The 20607-nt window shown below is 40.3% G+C and overlaps 1 long non-coding RNA gene across 2 annotated transcripts; it reads left to right on the top strand.

Moving 5' to 3' along the window:
- The first annotated feature begins 16967 nt into the window (after positions 1–16967).
- LOC108697958 lies at positions 16968–19989 on the top strand. Of its 2 annotated transcripts, none has more exons than XR_005962861.1 (3): positions 16968–17267; positions 17781–17955; positions 18496–18602. It is a non-coding gene; the product is annotated as an uncharacterized LOC108697958 (long non-coding RNA). The 2 variants fall into 2 exon arrangements; XR_001932521.2 differs by lacking the exon at positions 18496–18602 and adding an exon at positions 19099–19989 and having other exon boundaries at positions 16971–17267.
- Positions 19990–20607: the final 618 nt, after the last annotated feature.

Genomic DNA, 20607 nt, shown 5'->3' on the forward strand with positions numbered 1-20607 from the left:
TTGACGCCGGGGTCATGACGTTTGATGTGCAGACGTCGGATAGCCATGTGGTTCCCCATGGGCGCCGCCTTCTTTGACAGGACGCCGCCATAGAAGGACTTGCCGGTGAGCGCTCATTACACAAACACTGATACATTTCTTACAACACCCTCCCCAAAGTTATTAATGAACACGTTAAATAAAAGTGGACCCAATACCGAGCCCTGAGGGATCCCACTAAGAACTTTACTCCAAGTAGAGAATTTACCATGAACAACCACTCTCTGTACCCGATCCTGTAGCCAGTTTCCTATCCATGTGCAAATGACTTCATTAAGCCCAACAGACCTTAGTTTAGAAAGCAGTCGTTTGTGGGGCACAGTATCAAACGCTTTGGCAAAATCCAAATAGATCACATCCACTGTCCCCCCCCCACTGTCCAGCATCTTACTTACCTCATCATAAAAAGCAATCAAATTTGTCTGACATGACCTATGCTTCATAGGATGCTGATTGCTGCTCATAATGCCATTTACTAGGACAAAATTTTGGATGTGATCCCTTAAAGAGATACTGACACCAGAAAATAATGTATTTTTACATACATCATAATATTATCCCACCCACAACCGCCCTTTTTTGCATTTGTATTTTAGCCAGAGCCTGTACCTGAAGCTTTATCTGGTTTGTTGCACCCTCATACCCACTCCTTTAGACTAATGGTGGTCCTATGTTTTTAAAAAAATGGGTCTTCGTTTGTGCAAACTCTCTCTCTTAAAAGCCGCAAAAGCTAGTGGTGGGGGAGGATCCAGCCCAATGCTCATGAGACACTTATAACATTTGCTGCACCTGCCATTAGGTAACGCTTTTGCACAAACTTACACATATTACACCCATCACACTCCTCATATAGCTTTCATTTTTATTTCTTGCTCACATCTATACACAGACCCACACTCATATCTACAAACACACACACATACACAAGTGTGTAACTATACACATCATTTCTCTTCGCCTTTAATTTCTTTCCACTATCACAATTTTTTTCCAAAATGGGTGTTGGTTTGGGCAATCTCTCCCTCTTAAAAGCCGCATAAGCTGGTGGCGAGGGAGGATTTAGCCAACATGTTGAAACCAAGGCACAGGAGATATTTACTCCATGTAATGCTATTAAGTAGAGAGGTAAAAGACCTTTTATACTATGACCAGAGCTTAACAAGTTAGTGACCCGTGTGGGGTCTACCTTGAAGTGGTATGGTGGCTTATCAACTTTTTAACAACCAAACATTTTTAAAATACATGCACTTGCATATGTATTGAATTACTCAGGCATCAAGGAATGTGCATTGATTGACTGGCCGGATGGGTAGCACTTCCATTGTATTTAAATGTATTTAAATGTAGCCTTAGGTATGCACCCACAACCCCCCTTTTTCGCATTTGTACTTAGAGTTTTACCATAAAAGTATTCGCTTATGCTTTTATATTACCTTTCTTACCCCCATGTTGCTCTGTGAGGGGGCTGCCATTTTTGTGCAGCAGTAGTCGGTTGACTTTAGAAACTTTAACTGACAGGTTGAGAAGGGACAGTCAGGTTGGCAAAACAGTCAGGTTTAGGAACTTCAAGTAACAATTACTTACAAAAGCAGAACTATCCGCAAAAAATGATCAACGTGACCTATAGGTAACTTTTAATGTAGATTCATATTTTGAAAAGAAAAATGTTAGTGTTGGTATCACTTTAACAAACCTTCAGGCTGCCAGGCTGACATCGTAATCCCTTTTAAATATTGTAATGACATCAGGTTTTCTCCAATCCATAAGTACCATACCAGATGAAAGCAAATCTGAGAGAATTAGAAATAGGGGCCAGTCTGAAACTGAACTAAGCTCTCTTAGAACTTGGGGGTGGATGCCATCTGGCCCTGGCGCCTTGTTACATTAATTTTTAATAAAGCTTTATGAATCATATCCTGAGTCAGCCACTGACTAGATTGAGCTGAGCCATCAGTGCAGCTATGAAGTGAGCCGGGGAACTCAGTCTCCTCTATTGTATACACTGAAGAAAATAACTGGTTTAGCGCATTTTCCTTTTCTGTATCTGTTACATCCATACTGGTACCATTATTTAAAGGAGCAACACCCTCAACCTGCATCTTTTTACTATTAATATACTTAAAAGCTTTTTGGTGTTAGTCTTAACCTCGGCCGCAATGCACTCTTCATTTCCTTTCTTTCCTTTGCTGTTTTACAACATTTATTATAGTGACTATATTCATTAAATGCAGCTTCTGTCCTAACAGACTTGTAGTTATTAAATGCTTTTCTCTTTCCTATTAACTTCTAAACTTATATATTAAGCCAGATAGAGTGATTCTTAGTGCTTCTACATTTACTTCTTAAGAGAATAAATTGAGAAGAACAGTAACAATTTAATATAATTTTTAAATGACAACCATTTCTGTTCTGTGTTTGTGGCTGAAAACATTATGCCCCAATCAATGCTCTAAATGAAGGGCAGCCCTCAAGGCACTAAAATTAGCTTTTCTGAAATTCATGTTTTTGTCGCCTCAGTGTATTTGTTTTTTGCAGCAGACATTAAATGATATAACATTATGGTCACTATTACCCAGGGGTTAAATGACTTGCACATTTGCTATAAGTTCCGGGTCATTAGAGATCACGAGATCCAGAATAGCATTTTTTCTGGTTGGCTCCTCAACAACCTGTGCCATAAAATTGTCATGCAACACGTTTATAAACTTGTTCCCATTAACTGATCTGGCAGTACTTTTGCTCCAGTAAATATCCCCATTATCATTACTTTACTCAAACTAGCAGCCTTTTCTATTTGCATCAGGAGCTTAGTCTCCTTCTCACTTACATTAGGGGGTCTATAATTAAATGTAAAAATCCGGATGATTTGATTATAATGGAGTCTATGGGAGACATCCTTTCTGTAATTTGGAGCTTTCTGGATAACTTCCCAAATCTGTATAAAAAAACACAAAAAATCTTTGATTAATGTATACTGGAAATGTATCTTTTTTTTCATTATTCAAAACCCAGACAAGCACTGGTTTATATCAGTAAAACAAGGGGTCTCCTGTGTGATGTATTACATAAAAAATGCCACAAGGTGGCAAAGAGCCTCCACTCCATAGGGGGAATGTAATGTGTTTCAGTAGCACAAAAAAAACAGTACTTTAGTGAACAACATTCCGACATTCTACATACATTAAACAGTGAGAGGCAGCGGCTACTGATTTTCTAAATACATTTTAGACAGCAAGAGGTAATGGTTCTAACACCCAAGACACCTCGTTACCCTTTCAAAAAGCAGGTTACCTGCAGGCTGGAGTAGTTTTCAACAAACCAACATTTAAAAAATTATATAAGAAATCATTTACACTGCATAAAATGCTCTTATACACCACCTAGTAGATGGTATAAAAATAGACCCAGCAAGAGAAATAGGAAACACTGGGAGTAAAGAACACAGTGTTGAAAGTGCAAAAGACCTCAATTGGTGTTTTTTCTTTTGTGTACTGCTCTTTGCAAATTGCTGTGGGTCGTGTGGCTTTCTCCAGTCAGTGCTGCATTGTAAGGTCTGGGAGGGGTGGTACATACTCAGGGAGCAGGCCTGCCAGTACAGAGCTGACCTGGTGCTGCTGACTGCACAGAGCGAGATTTTTAATCTGGTGCTCAATAGAGTTCAGTGTTCCCTAATAAATGTGTAGCCTTACATAGCATTTGTTTTTAGATGGGGTCAGTGACCCCCATTTGAAAGCTGGAACAAGTCAGAATAATTAATAAATAATTAAAAAACAATAAAAAAAAATAATAAAGACCAACTGAAAAGTTTCTTAGAATTGGCCATTCTATAACATAATAAAATTTAAAAGTGAACAACCCCTTTAAGTGAGTACCTATGGGTGCACCTGCAAATTCGCCAGCGTCATGTCATTTTGTTACTTCACCAATTTACTAACGGGCACTGGCGTAAATTCGCTAGGGAAGTGGAACTACTCTAGCAATACTTCGCACCTTTACTCCAGACGAAGTTGCGCTTTGGCGAAGAGTCAATGTAACTACGCTAATTCACTAACTTGCGCATTTTACTGAACGTTACCTCTTGCGCCAGACTTGCCTTCGCCACCTCAGACCAGGCGAAGTGCAATAGAGTAGATAGCGAGATTGCTTCAAAAATAGTTGAATTTTTTTCTAAGTCCCAAAAAACGCTTGCGTTTTTTCCTTTTTTAAGGGTGATAGGCTGAAAAAGATCGTAAATTTTTTTGGGGTACCCTCCTTCCCCCCTACATTTCCTAACAAATGGCACCTAAACTATACAGTGGGCACATGTGCAGGGCAAAATAACAACTCTATTTTATTTTATGAAGGTTTCCCAGGCTTGTGTAGTGTAATGTATTTGCTGCTACATATACTGTACGTCCATTCAAGTAATGCAAATTAGTCTTCACTAGCGTAACTTCGCTTTGCTTGACGAATTAACACTTGCGCAAATTCGCTACCGTTTGCCTCCCTGAGCGCAACTTCCGATTTTAGTGAATTAGCGGCGCCCTGTCGATAGTTCGCCTAGCAAAGTGCGGTCGAAGGCTCCCGCTACCGCATTTTCACTGCTTAGTGAATTTGCCCATTAGTGTGAAGTGCAGGGCAGACTGAAAATGTGCAAAAATAACATAGTTCTTTATTCTATTCTATGCTCTTTCAACTCTGCACTTCATAAATGATCCAATGATGAAGTGAATACATATCTAGATATCACTGGAAGCTTAGCCAATTACGAGGGTGAATTAAAAAATGATATGGTTAAGGGGACCCTCTTCACATTATAGACAATAGGGGTTCATTCTTCTGTACAATAGTCATTTCTTGCTGCTGGTATTCATCCTTATTTTAGTGCCATTTTCCTCCTTTAGTGCCGTCAGCCACCTGTCTGTGCAAGCAGTGTTCAAGGCCAGTTTATTCAATTCCCCCCAACAACCATTTCAGTCTTCATCTCCGATTTCATCTCCTTGGTACAGGTTATGGATTTTGAAGCTCCTTTAAAATACAAAGCATATTAAAAATAAAAAAGAATGTCATTATAACTAGTGCAAGAAAAGACTCCTTCTAAACCTGGATTTGCCTAAACTAGAATTATCATGCATGTAGGAAGTATGAATATACATAAAAAGTTACCTATAGGTTATGTTGATAATTTTTTGATAGGTTGGTCATTTTTTATGATAGGTCTGCCTTTGTAAATAATTGTTGCTTGAAGTCACTAAACCGGACTGTTTTGTCAACCTAACTGTCCCTTTTCAAACTGTCAATTGGAAACCTACTGCTCCACAAATATAGCGGCCCCCTCATAAAGCAACACTATATATATATATATATATATATATATATATATATATATATATATATATATATATATATATATATATATATATATATATATATATATATATATATATATATATATATATATATATAAAGGCTTGAGCACACACTTAAAAAGACTTATACCTGGGTGCAAAACAGAGAAATTTATATATATATAGTAATAGGATGCTGATGCACACCAGGATTTTTCTTTAAAATTTGTTTACTTTATTTAATCAACGTTTCGGTCCACTGTCTTGATAAAGGTCCCAGATGTGGACCGAAACGCAAAATTATTAAACTCATGCAAAGACAATGTTATGATATATTTAAAAAATTTATAATTTTAGGTGTCCATATCTCTTTAAATATTAAATTTTCTGAGTTAATTTTCCTGACCTATTAGTGGCAAAGAAATTAAACTTAATGGCGTGTCCCAGTTCTGTTTTACCGGGGGCTAGCTACAGAGGCCTTTGTATTCTACTGGGATATACCCTGTAATTTCATAACATTTGAAAAATTAAAAACATATTCATTAAAAACACTTTTTAGGCTTCTTATGTAACAAATAGCCTTATTAAAATGTTTATCCTACCAGCAGTTGTATACGTCATAACTGTAGATTATCATACCTATGTATTTTAGTATTGACAATATAGCTAAAGCACACATAATTAGTGATGAGTGAATTTATTCGGCAGGCGTGTTTCTCCGCCGTCGAATAAATTCACGAATTTTGAATTGGCGCCGGCGTCAAAGTTAATGTTTCCTGGGAAATTCGCAAAATTCATGGCGAAACGGGACAAATTCGCCCATCACTACACATAATCTTCACCAAAATATCCAATACCTAGTCTCTCCTCCTAAAACCTTAGGAAAACCATAAGGACTCAACAGGAGACATTTTGGATTGGATGCTGTATAACTGCTTCCTTAAACTTTCCTTGGAGTCATATAAATGCCCATCTTACCCTAATCTTATAGAAAACTGTAATACCCTCCCACCACACTACTAAAAATGTGCTTACCATCATCTTTAACCACCTCTTTTCATCATCTGCCTGTTACACACATTTGTAACCACATTCATTTTATATTGTCTACCCTATGTTACAACGTTATAAAACTGCATCAGCAGTTTATAACATTATAACGAGATACTTACCGTAAATTAATATACAATATTGAAAAAGTAAATAGGAGTATTAAATGGTAATACTCAAAAAGTGAATACAGTTAATCCTATATAGCAGGGCTGTCCAACTGCCCCCCTCCTTGTGTGGCCCCCACATGAAAGTTTGCCTGCTGTGTTTGCTCACCATATGTTTTAAAAGGTATCACTACACTGCATTGTTTAAACCTCAAATTCAGACTGTAATCCCCTGTTTTGTTCACACATGTAATCCCATCTGCATTGTTTTAACTTTTAAAACCTCTATTGTTCCCATACCTAAAGTTCTGTACTGCTAAAACCTTTAGTCAGACTGAAGCTGCCCACATTGTTCACTTGTTCACTCTCATACAAACAGCTGGTGGGGCACCAGCATTGTGACACTGTATAAAGGTGGCCAAAACACTTGCCGATAAATGCTGCCGACATAGCAAGTCGACAACTTATTGGTGTATGGGGCTCTCCGACGGGCTTCTACGATTGATATCTGGCCGAAAGCCGACCAGATGTTGATCGGCCAGGGCTAAAAATCCCGTCGGATTGCAAACCCCATCTGTTCATTGATGCAGTCCCGCGATCTGACCGCCCATACTCCAGCTTTATGATCAAGGTGGGCATATCGGGGGGAGATCTTCTTGTTTTGCAACATCACCAAACTAGTGGACCTTTCAGTGTATGGCTACCTTTAGAGTGGTCCTGATAGGTTTCCCTATCTCCTGCTCTGTTTTGCCTGCCCTATACTCTCTGTGTGTGCCATACTCTGCCTGACCTATGCTCCCTGTGTGTGCCATACTCTGCCTGTGTGTGCTCTTCTCTTCCTGTGAAACATAACCCTGGTATTTATTCTGGGGGTTTGTTAGCATTTGGAAATTAGGGCCCCCAAGGTGTTTAAGCATGTGCTGGAGGTGCTGTGCTATCCACAGAGGAGGATGAGGCATATGGATTTAAGGATAGGTCTTAATGTTATATTATTATGAGTTTTTCACATATGAGTGATGAGTGATATCCCTGTGAGCACCAACCATTTGGTTTTTTGGTGTGTTACCACCATTAATATGGTCTTGTGGTAACATGGGTGTGGTTTTAAGTGGGTGTGTTTTAAAAGCAGGGAGTGGTCAACATTGGCTTCCATTATCTGCCCTCCACTATGTAGGCCAGAAAAATTCTGGCCCTCGATACCACAGAAGTTGGACAGCACTGCTTTAGAGGTTTTATTGTACAAGTGTCTGTCTCATCTAGCTGTTGTTATAAAACACATTTCCCTTGCACATCCCTGCAAGTTATGGAGTGGGGCCTCAAAATTCGAAAAATGGATGTGATGGTTTGTGTTTACATTAAATAATCAGTTCATGTTGCCTTCAGCTGAATAGCATGGTTACTAATATATGCTTAAAATCTTACATTGGCCAATTAACAATGACTGTTTTGTTTAAAATGTGATTCTGGGATGACCCATTGACATGGGCTCATTCTGAGATAGGAAATCCTTGTGAACAGGGTGTTCATGGTGAGTACATAAGCATACCAGAATTGTCCCACAAGAAAATGGGATAGAGGACAAGGCTGACAGTCTCACTTGCCATGTTTTTCTTGGCTGCACTTGGAAGCTAAAACAAAGTTTGGGGTCATAAAGGCTTTTTCTATTTTATTTACAAGTGTCTGACCCCCACTGCTAGGACCTAAAACATAGGTGTCCAGCTTCACTCAAAGTGTCAGTTCACATAATCTGTGTCTAGATTTAGGGCTCATAAAAGTTACAGTAACAGTAAAAGTAACAGTGTCCTTTATTTATACACAGTGCCACAAACAATATTGCTTAACACTACATGGAAATAAAGAATATGTGTATATATATGTATATATATATATATATATATATACATATATATATATATATATATATATATATATATATATATATATATATATATATATATATATATATATATATATATATATATAGTCAATGCAGAAATGACGGCACTCACAGGCAAAAAATCAAACGATCCAATAAGGTGAAACCATACGGTTTATTGTGATCCTACGTTTCGGATCACAATAAACCATATGGTTTCACCTTATTGGATCGTTTGATTTTTTGCCTGTGAGTGCCGTCATTTCTGCATTGACTTTATGATTTTCATTTAGGCTGGCACCCAGGCTATTATTTACTTTATGGTGTGCGCTCCACAAACGGACTATATATATATATATAGAGAGAGAGAGAGAGGGAGAGAGAGAATACCTAGCCATGCACGCTACAATTCCGATCTTTCCTGGGAAAGATCTTTCCAAGAAAAATTGTTAATTTCAATACACACTTGTATCGCTGACTCGTCAGATATACAGGTAGTAACAATAGAATTCTACCTGTATCTGACTTTATAGCCTTTATAACTCCACTATTTATAACAGTTTCATTGAGCCTATACTTTTATAACACTGCATTTTTGCCCATACAAACAGTAAAGTCAACAGAATTAAATCGATTACAGACAACAGACAACAGAGGCATAAAAAAAAAGTCATAAGGTCAGAGGGTCTTTACTATCAAGGATTAAGGATAACTTTAGGAGTAGTGAGGAATGTGCATCTCACTTAGTTCCTTTACTGTTGTAACTCCCTTAAAATAGAGAGGCCCCACTTTTTGAGGGCCAGCCATAGTTTGAGCCCTTTATGGCTGTTGCTTACCAGATTAAATGTGGAATAATGCTATAGTTCAGCACTTTCTTTATCAGGGTGGTAAACGAGGGTGACCATAATAGCTTCAGGTTGAATTCTTTTATATGCCCCTGGAAAACTTGTGGGCTTCCTTCCTGGTGGGATATGGGAAAATGTCCCTTATAAACTTTCTAGAAAATATTTGTATTTGCATACCTCCCAACTGTCCCTTTTTCGGAGGGACAGTCCCTCTTTTGACAGCTCAACCCGCAGGTGCAAATAAGATACTTTGTAACAATTCTGAGACACAAAAACACAGTTTAGATAAGGAGAAATATTTTCAAACTTTCATAACCTGCCAAATTTTGTAAAACAAACATGGTAATTAGGGGGTGTGGCCACAGAAAGGGGTGTGGTCAAAAAATTTGGTGCGCTACGTGCGGAAATTTTTTTTTTGTCCCTCTTTTTACTTCCAAAATGTTGGGAGGTATATATTTGCATGCATGTATTTGTATTTGTCTTGATCAAAAAGCAGAATTTTTTTATACTAAAAGACTTGATCTTTGGTACTGCAAAGATTAAGGGTAGGACTACACAGCCGACTTGGATGCGTTTCCATCAGATCCAACTCTGGGAGACAAAATGCCCGTGGCAAGACGGATGCGTCGGACGAACGCTGCAACACCATGCAACTTTTGTTTTACAAGCCAAGTATTACAAAAGTTGTATGGTGTCGCAGCGGTCGTCCGACACACCACGCGACAGTCGGATGCAAATGCTGCACGCTGCATCTGCATCCGACAGTCGTGTTGCGTCAGACGAACGCTGCAACACCATCCGACTTTTGTATTTTGCTTATCCAACTCTTAATCAGAAAGTAGATGTAAACTTGGAACAGGTCTTTAGGCCCAAGGATTAATGATACTGAATTTTCCTAGCTACAGTTAGTTTGATATGTGAAGGCAGGAGAGGAAATAGGGTGTGTGGGAGGTTATAAGAGACTCGGAAACTCTTCATAAGCAGCCAGCTTGATCATTCTGTGTCTTATCAACATTACCTGCCAGGATTCTTTGCCAGGTCTGCAGTGTTTCATTAATGTAATGGGAAACAACTGTTTGGAGAGCAGAGTAAAAGGGGGTAGGAGCACCATTCATAATGTTAAACACAAATTCACAGACCTTCTATGCAGTTTTAAAAGGTTGCATGATAGGAAAATTAGATTTTTTTTAAACTGTCAATGTGACATCTGATACAGATGCACATTTGAATACATATTCTATGTGTGTATAAATATATGAATATATATATATATATACACATTCACATATGCACACATACTTTATATATAAAATATATATTCGCAGCATCCGACAGTTTGTGAGCCATAAACACATTGGATGAAAATGAATCTCTTCATCATCTGGTATCAGGTCTACAAATTAGTCGCTACTACTGTAGGATAGACAAGTGTCAAGAACCAAGAGATGTAACAACAAAGAGGCAATGTTCTCACCATAATGCAAGCCAGAGTGATGATGTCAGATGTTAGATATTTTCTAACAAATAAAGGGCAGTGAACAATTATTTTTGTTTAGCAGCAAAAACTATAATGAAGACCATAGGGCTCATTTACAGTGCCACACACAATGTGCACAGTGTAAAAAATAAGCAGCAATGCCTCCCTCCCCCCCCACACACACACTTGCCCTGTATCTTGTGCATCATTCAGATGGACGCGGTACAGAACAACAGGAGGCGCAGACAACATTAGACAATTGTTTGTTCTCAAGATCTTTATACCAGAAGTTTATTTTTCACACCACTTGCTTAAAAAAACTTGGCTGGCCAGCCTACTACTTTAACCATATTGCTGCATTCATTGTTCTATTTGCAGCTGACTTGAAAAAGCGATTTTTTGCTATGGGTAACTGCCCATGGGGAATTTGCCCAGTGTTGACAAATGAGCCCCAATGTATTGCGTAGTAATCTTTTTTCTCGGCTCCTTATGCACCAATAATAGACATGTCCACATTTCACTCCAAAAACTCCTATGACTCTATCTCTTATGAATAATTTTGCATAAGGGCAGTGCAACTGAATTTTGTGCTGCACATTTCATTGACAGAAAGGACTCCATCAGTCAGTACATCAGGTCCCTGCATTTACCATCTGCAGGGTCGGATTTGAATTGCGGGCTTCCCTAGGCCACGCGGTCCTATCGCCTGCCTCCCATGAGCGCACATGCAGGAGCACTGGGGAGCTGCACGTCCCCAATGCTCATCAGTAAGTGGCCAGGCAGCATGCCAGCCCTAGTAATTTGCCGTCCTAGGCCCGGGCCTTTGTGGCCTCGCCACAAATCTGGGCCTGACCGTCTGCCCTTGCGCCCTTAGTGCTCTTGCAACCCCCAGGATCATAAATGACCACTTGTTTTCTTATCAAATACCCCCTTCTTATAAAGTAAATAATGGCATTTCTTTCATTGTGGCTACCTCCTAGGTTACCTAGAGCTTGCTATGTTTGAAAGGTTTTTTATCTGGTTTCAATAACATTCCAACAAGTCCAGGTGTAAATATAGGGGAAATAATCCAAACTACGAGAATCCCAGAAGGCACTTAACATTGGTGCTATGAAGAAGATTAAGTGTCTTGCCCTTAGCATGTCAGAAAAGGTGATTGTTCATAATCCCAGCAGTTGTAGATACTGTTAATATCAAGACTTGCCCAGCTGAAAGTAAAGCTAACATATTTTTCGGCACATAAATAATCTACAAATCACCATTATACAAAAGTTTTAGGGATTTTATAACAAAAGGCCAAGAGAAAAAACTTACCTATTGGGGCCCAAAGTCATTAACAGGGCCAGCTTTATTTCAGTATGATAAGATTATAACATAAGCACCTCCTTTGGCTAGTGCCACACAGGGCTGAAATCAGGTAGCTAGAATACACTGGCTGATTTCAGCCTCTACCCCAAGCAGCACCCGCCTCTGTTTTTCTCATTCTGAAGTGTTCAATCAGCTCCTGCACAAGCACACTCAGGGGATTTCAGAAAAGAACCGCAAGTCTCTAATTTTGAGCAGGAATCTGCTGAAGTCTGAGCAGGATTAGATTCAACACTTTGGAATGAGAAAAAGAGAGATGGCTGCTGTCCGCAGCAGGGACTGAAATCAGCCAGCATATTTCAGATAGCTGATTTCAGCCCTGTGTGGCCCTCTCCAGGACTCCTAGAATGCTGCCCTGGGCTCCCCTGGGGACTGGAGAGTGGCATCCCTTGACAAGAACCAAGAGGCCAGGCTGCAGGCTTCTATCCCTAAGGTAAGGGCAAGGTCCCCAATGCTCCTGGGACAGAGGGGCTTCCCCTGGTGGTTCTTGTGCAAGTAGGCACTGCTGGCCCAGTTCTACGACCAGCCCACCAGGTTCTGTTTTGGGGACAACTGGGCAGTTACAAACGGTAGTCTTTCTGCTGTTTTTGAGTAATGGTTAAGGCATCTGTTTGTGGTGCAGGTGGTTGAGAGTTCCACTCTGGCCTGGTGAACTTTGGTCATGGGTTTGTTTTCGTTTGCTGCTTAAGTAAAGGCACAGCTGCGCATTCTGTTGTAATGATCAGGAGATCAATTTGGAGGTCATATGTTTGTCTTACGTTCTGAAAGAAGTGATACCCTGAGGAAACCAAGAGGCCAGGCTGCCAGCTTCTCTTCCAAAGGCTCCTGGTACCCTGCAATGGGCACATCCGGCAGGTTCCTCCCACTCGGGACTTCTGGAGAGGAGCATCCCTGGGGAATTCAGGGGTTGCGGGGCTGCATCCTTCTTCTGAATCCTCACTAAGCTGACTGGGAGATTGACAATTTCCTTCCAATTTGGCGCATACGCAGTTGTTGGGAACAGGCAAACTGCGCATGCGCCAACATACCGATCTCCCAGTCAGCTTACCAAGGACCCGGAAGAAGGATGCGTGGAACTCCGTTGGCAGAATCTGCGCCGAGGGGTAAGTATCAAGTATGGGGCATTTCCCCAGGGGGTGGGGGCAGTTAGCCTGGGGGGAGTAGGGAGGGGGTCTACCTGGGGTGGGGTACACCCAATGGTGTGTTTCGAATTTTACAGCGGATTTTCCCCCTTTAAATAACAGATAAAGTAGCATTTTTCTAAAGGAAGACAATTTGGGGTTATTTATAAAAAAAATATCTAGCCATGATGTTGCATGATAGTATTAGGCAACTGTGAGCACAGCACAATATCAATTGCAGCTGACTTGTAAAATCAGCTTATCAAACTTTTAAAGTTAGTTTATTGTCATAGAACTCTCATAAATAATGTAATAATGGAAGCAATTTGACAGAAACTAAAGATATGAATGTGCAGGAAAATAAAAAAAGATCCATTTAAGGACAGAAAAGTTAAGGCAAAATACATCAATTAAGTTTTCAGCATCCATCTTTATCCTTAAAAATACTTATTTCCAATTGTCAAATCATATTTGCACATATATAGGTAGGCAAGGTAGGGGGAGAGGGGCTTAATTCAAGAGCAGACTGCAGGTCTCTGTACTCCAAAACAGAGGTGCAGTGGAAAAATATACTTTACACCTATCACCAAGTAGATGGTTCCATTTGTACATGACTGAAGGGTGTGTAAAAGAAGGCCCATGCCCTCCCCCCTGACATTGGTGATGATGTAGATGCTGCTTATGCACAATTGTAAACACATCCTAGCACTGCTTGCCTCAATGGTGTGTTTCGAATTTTACAGCGGATTTTTCCCCGATATGCCACCAACGGCAGGGCTATATCCGAATGTTCAGTCCTAGGGCCAAACTATTGCATGGCTGCTAATAAACCAAACAATAAAACTCACTTGTCTGTGGCCTAAAGGTGTAAAGAATACAAGGACACAATCAATTGCAGATAAATGAAAGGTCACAGCTTTTATTAATTTTATTTTATTTTGACCATAACAAAAACACGTTATGCCTACTGTTGCCATAGCAACAGGCACAAAATAACATAAACAAAACAAGAGTCTCCAGCAGGGCCGGACTGGGGGTAAAAAGCAGCCCTGGCAAAAAAATCAAAGCAGCCCACATGTAAACACGCGATGGTCTGACTTGTACACATCCACTCATATATAGGGGTAAAACTGCAAAAATGTATGTATAAACAAATCCTTGCTTTCTGCAGGATGTAAAAAAATATTATAGAAATATATTTTTATTGGTAACACTAAGTAAGATAACCCTGGTGAACCGGTTGTGCTGTAAAGGTATTCCAGAATGAATTTATCGATTTCAAGTGAAAACGTTTCTCACTTGCTACTGTTTATTCATAATATAATCCCCCATGTAGCCACATGTTCTTATTTACAATTCATTCTGCTGGGTACCTACATAATCTAGATGACAGTCCCAGACCCAACACCACAGTAAAAAAAGCCACACAAACATGGGAGATAAAACAAACACTAAAAACCCATTGGTTACCAGGGACCCCCATACAAGTTAAAAAAAACAATTGGTGGTTAGGATAGGGGCCCCCCATAAAAGTTAAAAAAAAACTTCATTTGTGGACAGATAGAGACTGTAGAAAGAGAGGGACTCACAGAGAGAGTCAGAGTGCAGAGAGAAGCAGAGTGCAGTGAGACAGAGTGCAGAGAGCAACAGAGTGCAGAGAGAGAAAAAGACAGAGTAGAGAGAGACAGAGTGCAGAGAGAGACAGAGTGCAGAGAGAAGCAGAGTGCAGTGAGACAGAGTGCAGAGAGCAACAGAGTGCAGAGAGAGAAAAAGACAGAGTAGAGAGAGACAGAGTGCAGAGAGAGACAGAGTGCAGAGAGAGACAGAGTGCAGTGAAAGAGAGAGTGTAGTGAGAGAGGCAGAGTGCAGAGAGAGACAGAGACTCACAGAGAGAGGCAGAGTGCAGTGAGAGAAAGAAAGAGTGCAGCAAGAGAGAGAGAGAAAGAGAGAGTGCAGCAAGAGAGAGACAGAGGGACAGAGAGAGACAGAGAGAGAGAGGCAGAGAGAGAGAAACAAAGACTCACAGAGAGAGAGAGGGGGAGAGAGAGACAGAGTGCAGACGAGAGATTCCTGAGAAGCACAAGAGTGACTGCTGGCGATGTAGTCCCCTTCTTACCACATCAGTTCCTGTACTTCCGTCTTCGGCATCAGTGATGTCCACGCTCGTAAGGGGGGCCGGCCAATCCTGAAAGAGCAGCACAGCGGGCCCCCCTTTGAGCCTAAATCCTGCCTGGCCCAAGACTATCTTCCTTGTTCCCCCCTGATGGCAGGCAGGCAGGCCTGCACACAGCACAGCATGAGAACGGAGACGAGTGGAAGGGGCGGAGCCACAGTGGGAGCTGGGACGGAGGAGCGTTCCTAGAGCCCACAGGCAGTTTGAAATAAATATTATAGATCAGGAGCGGCCCACTTTACGAAAATACAGAGCGGCCCCTCGGGCAAATGCCCGAATAAACAGATGGTCAGTCCGGGCCTGGTCTCCAGCTGTTCAAATCCAAGCCGTGGGCTCCAGATCCTCTCAGCTTTAACTCACCAAATTCATTTTGCTTTTTCTGACAGTGCACACATATCTCCACCAAAAATCCAGATAAACCTAGCTGGATTTACCCCCCAGCACTGCCAGAGCCTTTTCAATTCCAGTTTGAAAATCCATGTTCAGTATATCTAACCCTATTGGGTTCAAGTGTACTCCATCTTTTCTTAACAAACATTTGTTATCTTTTTCAAGCTCCCTGTGTCTAATAGAAATACCTCCTATGCGTTCAACAAATTTTGAGACTGAAACATTGAGTTTAATTCTACATTTTTCAATAGCCTTTTGGTTCCTGGCCCCTCTCCAGAATCATCTCGCTACAACCTCAGACCAAACAACAATAAGGCCATTTATACTGGCACAACATTTTACAATGTCCTGTTTTATGTTGTTAAAGGACCAGTAACACCATTTTTTATTTTTAGAAAAAAAAAATGCATATACATTACTTACCTCCAATATGCTGATCTTTCCTGCTCCAAAAAGTAGCAGGGCTGAACTCTGGCAAGTTGTATGATGTGTTGGTGGTACTCCTGCAGGGTATCCTGTGGTGAAACCCTAATAGATCAATGTGATAGAAAGGAGGTAATTGCAGGAAGTCCACGGCAGCAAGCTGAGTCTGCAAGTGTATCTTTATTGGGGTAGTGAACAGCACACTACATGTTTCGGGCAAGGCCCTTTATCAACACTTGATAAAGGGCCTTGCCCGAAACATGTAGTGTGCTGTTCACTACCCCAATAAAGATACACTTGCAGACTCAGCTTGCTGCCGTAGACTTCCTGCAATTACCTCCTTTCTATCACATTGATCTTTCCTGCTGTTTGGGTAAGACATCAGAAAAATCTAAAACTGGCAGGGTCCCCCGACGTCCACAGGGTCTCCGCCATCTTCTTGCTTGTTCTCCTTCTTCTTCCTTACGTGCTCGCGCCCGACTTCCTGGTTTGTGATGTTACTTCTGGTTTTGTGACAGTCTTTAGCCCCCAGTGTTGTACTCCACACAGCCCTCATTGGTTTCCTCTCTTTCCCCTAGCATTTCTATCTTCTCTTGCTGTTCTGTTCGATTCCCGGCTTCCCCTTGCATTTCTCTCTCTCCCCGCTACATTACCCAGCCGTTCGTTTAGATTGCCTGCCTCCCCCTGCATTTCTCTCTCTCACCGCTCGTTTACCCAGCCGTTCGTTTAGATTGCCTGCCTCCCCCTTCATTTCTCTCTCTCACCGCTCGTTTACCCAGCTGCTTGTTTAGATTGCCTGCCTCCCCCTGCAATTCTCTCTCTCCCTGCTCGTTTACCTTGCCGTTCCTTTAGAGTGCCTGCCTCCCCCTGCATTTCTCTCTCTCTCTGGAGCCTCAGCCTTGCTCTCCAGCGGGAGGTTCACTCATCACTGCCTGATGCTGTGCCTCTCACTCAGGCTCCCACTACGTTACTCACTGGCTGCATTTTAACTTCCGGTGCTGTGCGGCGGAACAGCGTCGGGGACGCGCACAAAGTGGTCGCCTTTTCGCCGTTTTCCATGGCAATGGAGAATAGGTATTCTGACAATTTTTTTAAAAAAAATGCTAGGTATATTATATTAATGTAGTAGGGCATGGCCATTATTTTTAACATATAGAATGGATTTCTTAAATAAAAATATTTGATGTTACTGGTCCTTTAATCAAATCTACATTCCTCATTGTGCCAAGATCATTTCCACCTGCACGAATAACTAAAATTTTTGGACCTGATCCCATTCCCCTTAATTGTAAGACTTCTGGTAATATTTGCTTCCAATGTAAGCCAGGTATACCTCTCCAACGTATTCTCACTTCCTGTTCTGACAAGCCCAGCTGTCTCTTATATATTATTGCTGCTGCTCTCTCTGCAGCCCACTTTATATACGAATGGCCAATGATGCAGCAATACACCGGAGGCATACCTAAATTAAAACATTAACTGGTTATTTACATTAAGTACTTTTAGAACTGATTAACAAGTGTGGTCATATTTAACTCTTAAAACGGTTAGAAGACCATCAACCTATTCTCTTTATTCTCTCCTCAGGAAATCCTAATTGGCCAGCTTCTGTAGTGGCCCCAATTCTGAAGGAATGAGTACAAAAAATCTCTGGGGATATGGAATTTGCCTTTAAACAGGCTCTAAAAATTGGTAACGGGAAAACAAAACTACCATCTTCGTGGATAAGAAATTGGCCCTGGTTGTCTCTTCTTATATTCAGGTATTGTTTTGTTAACCTTACTGGGCAACAATTTCCTCTGATTGTTGTTAATAAAATGTGTTTTCCCTTAATTGACTTATCTGTTTTGGAGAAACGGATATTTAAAGAAACAGATTGGCCTAATATTTTTATGTCTCTGATGTTTAAACCCCCTGGTTTTGTTCTGGAGGGTGACACTAATTCTCCAATTCTAAGGGCCTCGAAAAATGCTAACGAGAATGCTGTCTTAAGTAATACTGTTTCGTACTGGTCTCTGCATATATTTGGAACTATGTACAATAGCTTGTTCAATGTTTCATAGTGGTGTTCTTTTGTCAGGGACTGCAGTTTTAATTTTCCATCCCTTCACTATTCTTTTAATTAAAAATTCCTTTGTGACATCTTTCCAACTAAATATTTTAAACAAAAATGACAGCGCAGCCATGTTCCTCTGGACAGTAGAATCACAAATCCCTGTTTTTTTAAGGTTTAGCAAATATGAAAATGTAGCTAATATACGGCTTTGATGGTCTTTTAACCCTTTTTCTGTGTCTGTTTTAGCAATCCATTCAGCCCATACTCTGCTGTATGCTTATAAAGTGTTATGTGACAATGAATCAGCCATGAGCTCAATTAATTGTCGAAAGCTATTCTCCATAAGCCAGAAGGTATTGATAATCCTTTTTCCTCCGAATTCGGGACCAGGTGTCAGAATTTGTCTAGCTGTAACCGAGAAAGGGCATCAGCTATATTATTTTCCACTCCTGGTACGTGCTTTGCCCGAAACCAAATATTAAATCTAAGGCATTGTAATATAAGTTCCCTCAGAACATTTAAAACTGGTACAGAGGTGGCTGTTTGCTTATTCACCACATTTACTGCATAAATTCCATATTTATGGCAAAACTATCCTGCTGGGTTTATTTAACATTTTTTTGCAGACTTAAAATAAAGTGATCTAAATTACGTAAAGATCCATAATCTGGAAAAATCTAGGTACCAAGTTTTCCTGATAGCAGAAGGGAAAGGAATAAAAAATCCAACTGTTCAGGAATTGGGGTGAAGTTTTAACATGGCAGCCTGAAAACCAACTGAAGGATAAAGATGTAGTTTGTGATAGATTTTATTGATGTTATGTATTTATACGCATTTCTTTTCTTACAGTGCATACCCTTGTGAATCCTGAACTGGACTGAAACTCAAGCAGCCCTTGTAATACAATTACCCATCCTACAATATGAGTTTATAGTAGATCAGTACAGCCTCTTCATTAGTGTGCTTGTTCATTTGTATTATTTCCAATTTTTATTAACATTAAGTTTATTTTGATTTTCTTTTGGAGGTCTTTATTTTAGTGTTGCATAATACACTATGCATTTCATTTGCGCTCATTTTTCTTACTTTCTACAGTACACCATATATTCCGAAGCATTTTTTATAACATACTTTATACAGCTATTTAGCAATCTGCTTTTGCAGCTTATAGCTTTATTTAATACAGTGGCATGTATATTTTATGCAACTGTTAATCTATTTACTGTTTAGGTATTTGTTGGAGTATTTGGAACTGTAGCATGTACATTCTGAATATTCTGTATAACATCTCAACATTTGGTTCCTTTCCTTCTTACAGGTTTAGTTATCACTGTAGGTGGGCAGGTAAATTGTGGCAATAATGAGAACTTGAGATATCATTGTGGAAGTCCCAGCTGCAATTACTCAGTTTCAAACTGTGTCACAAGCAGCCCACCACTGTTCTAATTCTTCCTCTGGCCCAGAGCTGGCACAGTAATATAAGATGGCAACATCTTTCATGCAACTAGCCATTTTTTGTAAAAGATGCAGAGGACCATGCTTTCAGGGACTTCATTTTTTAAAATAAAAATTATTTTCTGAATAGAATGATGTAAATAAGCATCCAGTTATTTCTTTACATAAGTACTTTTTTTCATACAGGAATACTGGAGGCCTCATCACCTCCATTTACTCATTTAAATATGTACCTTTATATGCTGTTATATATTTTCATGCCTACAAGTAAACGTGGCCATACACAATCTCTCCAGACCAAGTTAGTAGCTTATTGGCCATATGGGAACAATCAACGGGCCTGCCCAACCAAAGTTAGCCTTTGTCAATTGGGTACGTTTGAAAATCCCACTGGATTTCCCAATGGCCCTGTAGGCTCCAGTGTATGATCTGATCACTGACCTAAGGGTCTGACAAGGATCAGCTAGATTTGTCCCTGCATGTGGGTGGCCAAATCAGTCCCAGATCCACTCAATCTCAATCTGATTTAGCAGTGTATGGCCAGCTTTAGTGACATACGCCTAATTTTCTCCTAGTGCCCATAGGTATAACTGATTGAACCAGAATTGAGCACAAAAAGTAATCCCTCTGTATGCATATTTTCTATTCTTGGCAGTTCTGCATGCTGTCCAGAGAGCCTGGTACTTACCACATACTTCTAGCAGATGACAGGTATTTTCAATCCACTGCATGGTGCAGAGCACAAATCATACTGCAGAAGGGCTAGACACAAGTGCTTTGTGCATGGGACTCTTAAGTGACCTGGTTTTGCCCTAAACAAATATACATTTGCATCTAGGGTTGCCACATGAGTGGTATTTTACTGGCCTGGCTGGTAAAAAATATTCTTTATGCTCCAAAAAC

This window comes from Xenopus laevis, chromosome 7S, assembly GCF_017654675.1.
Source record: "Xenopus laevis strain J_2021 chromosome 7S, Xenopus_laevis_v10.1, whole genome shotgun sequence".
NCBI lineage: Eukaryota > Metazoa > Chordata > Amphibia > Anura > Pipidae > Xenopus > Xenopus laevis.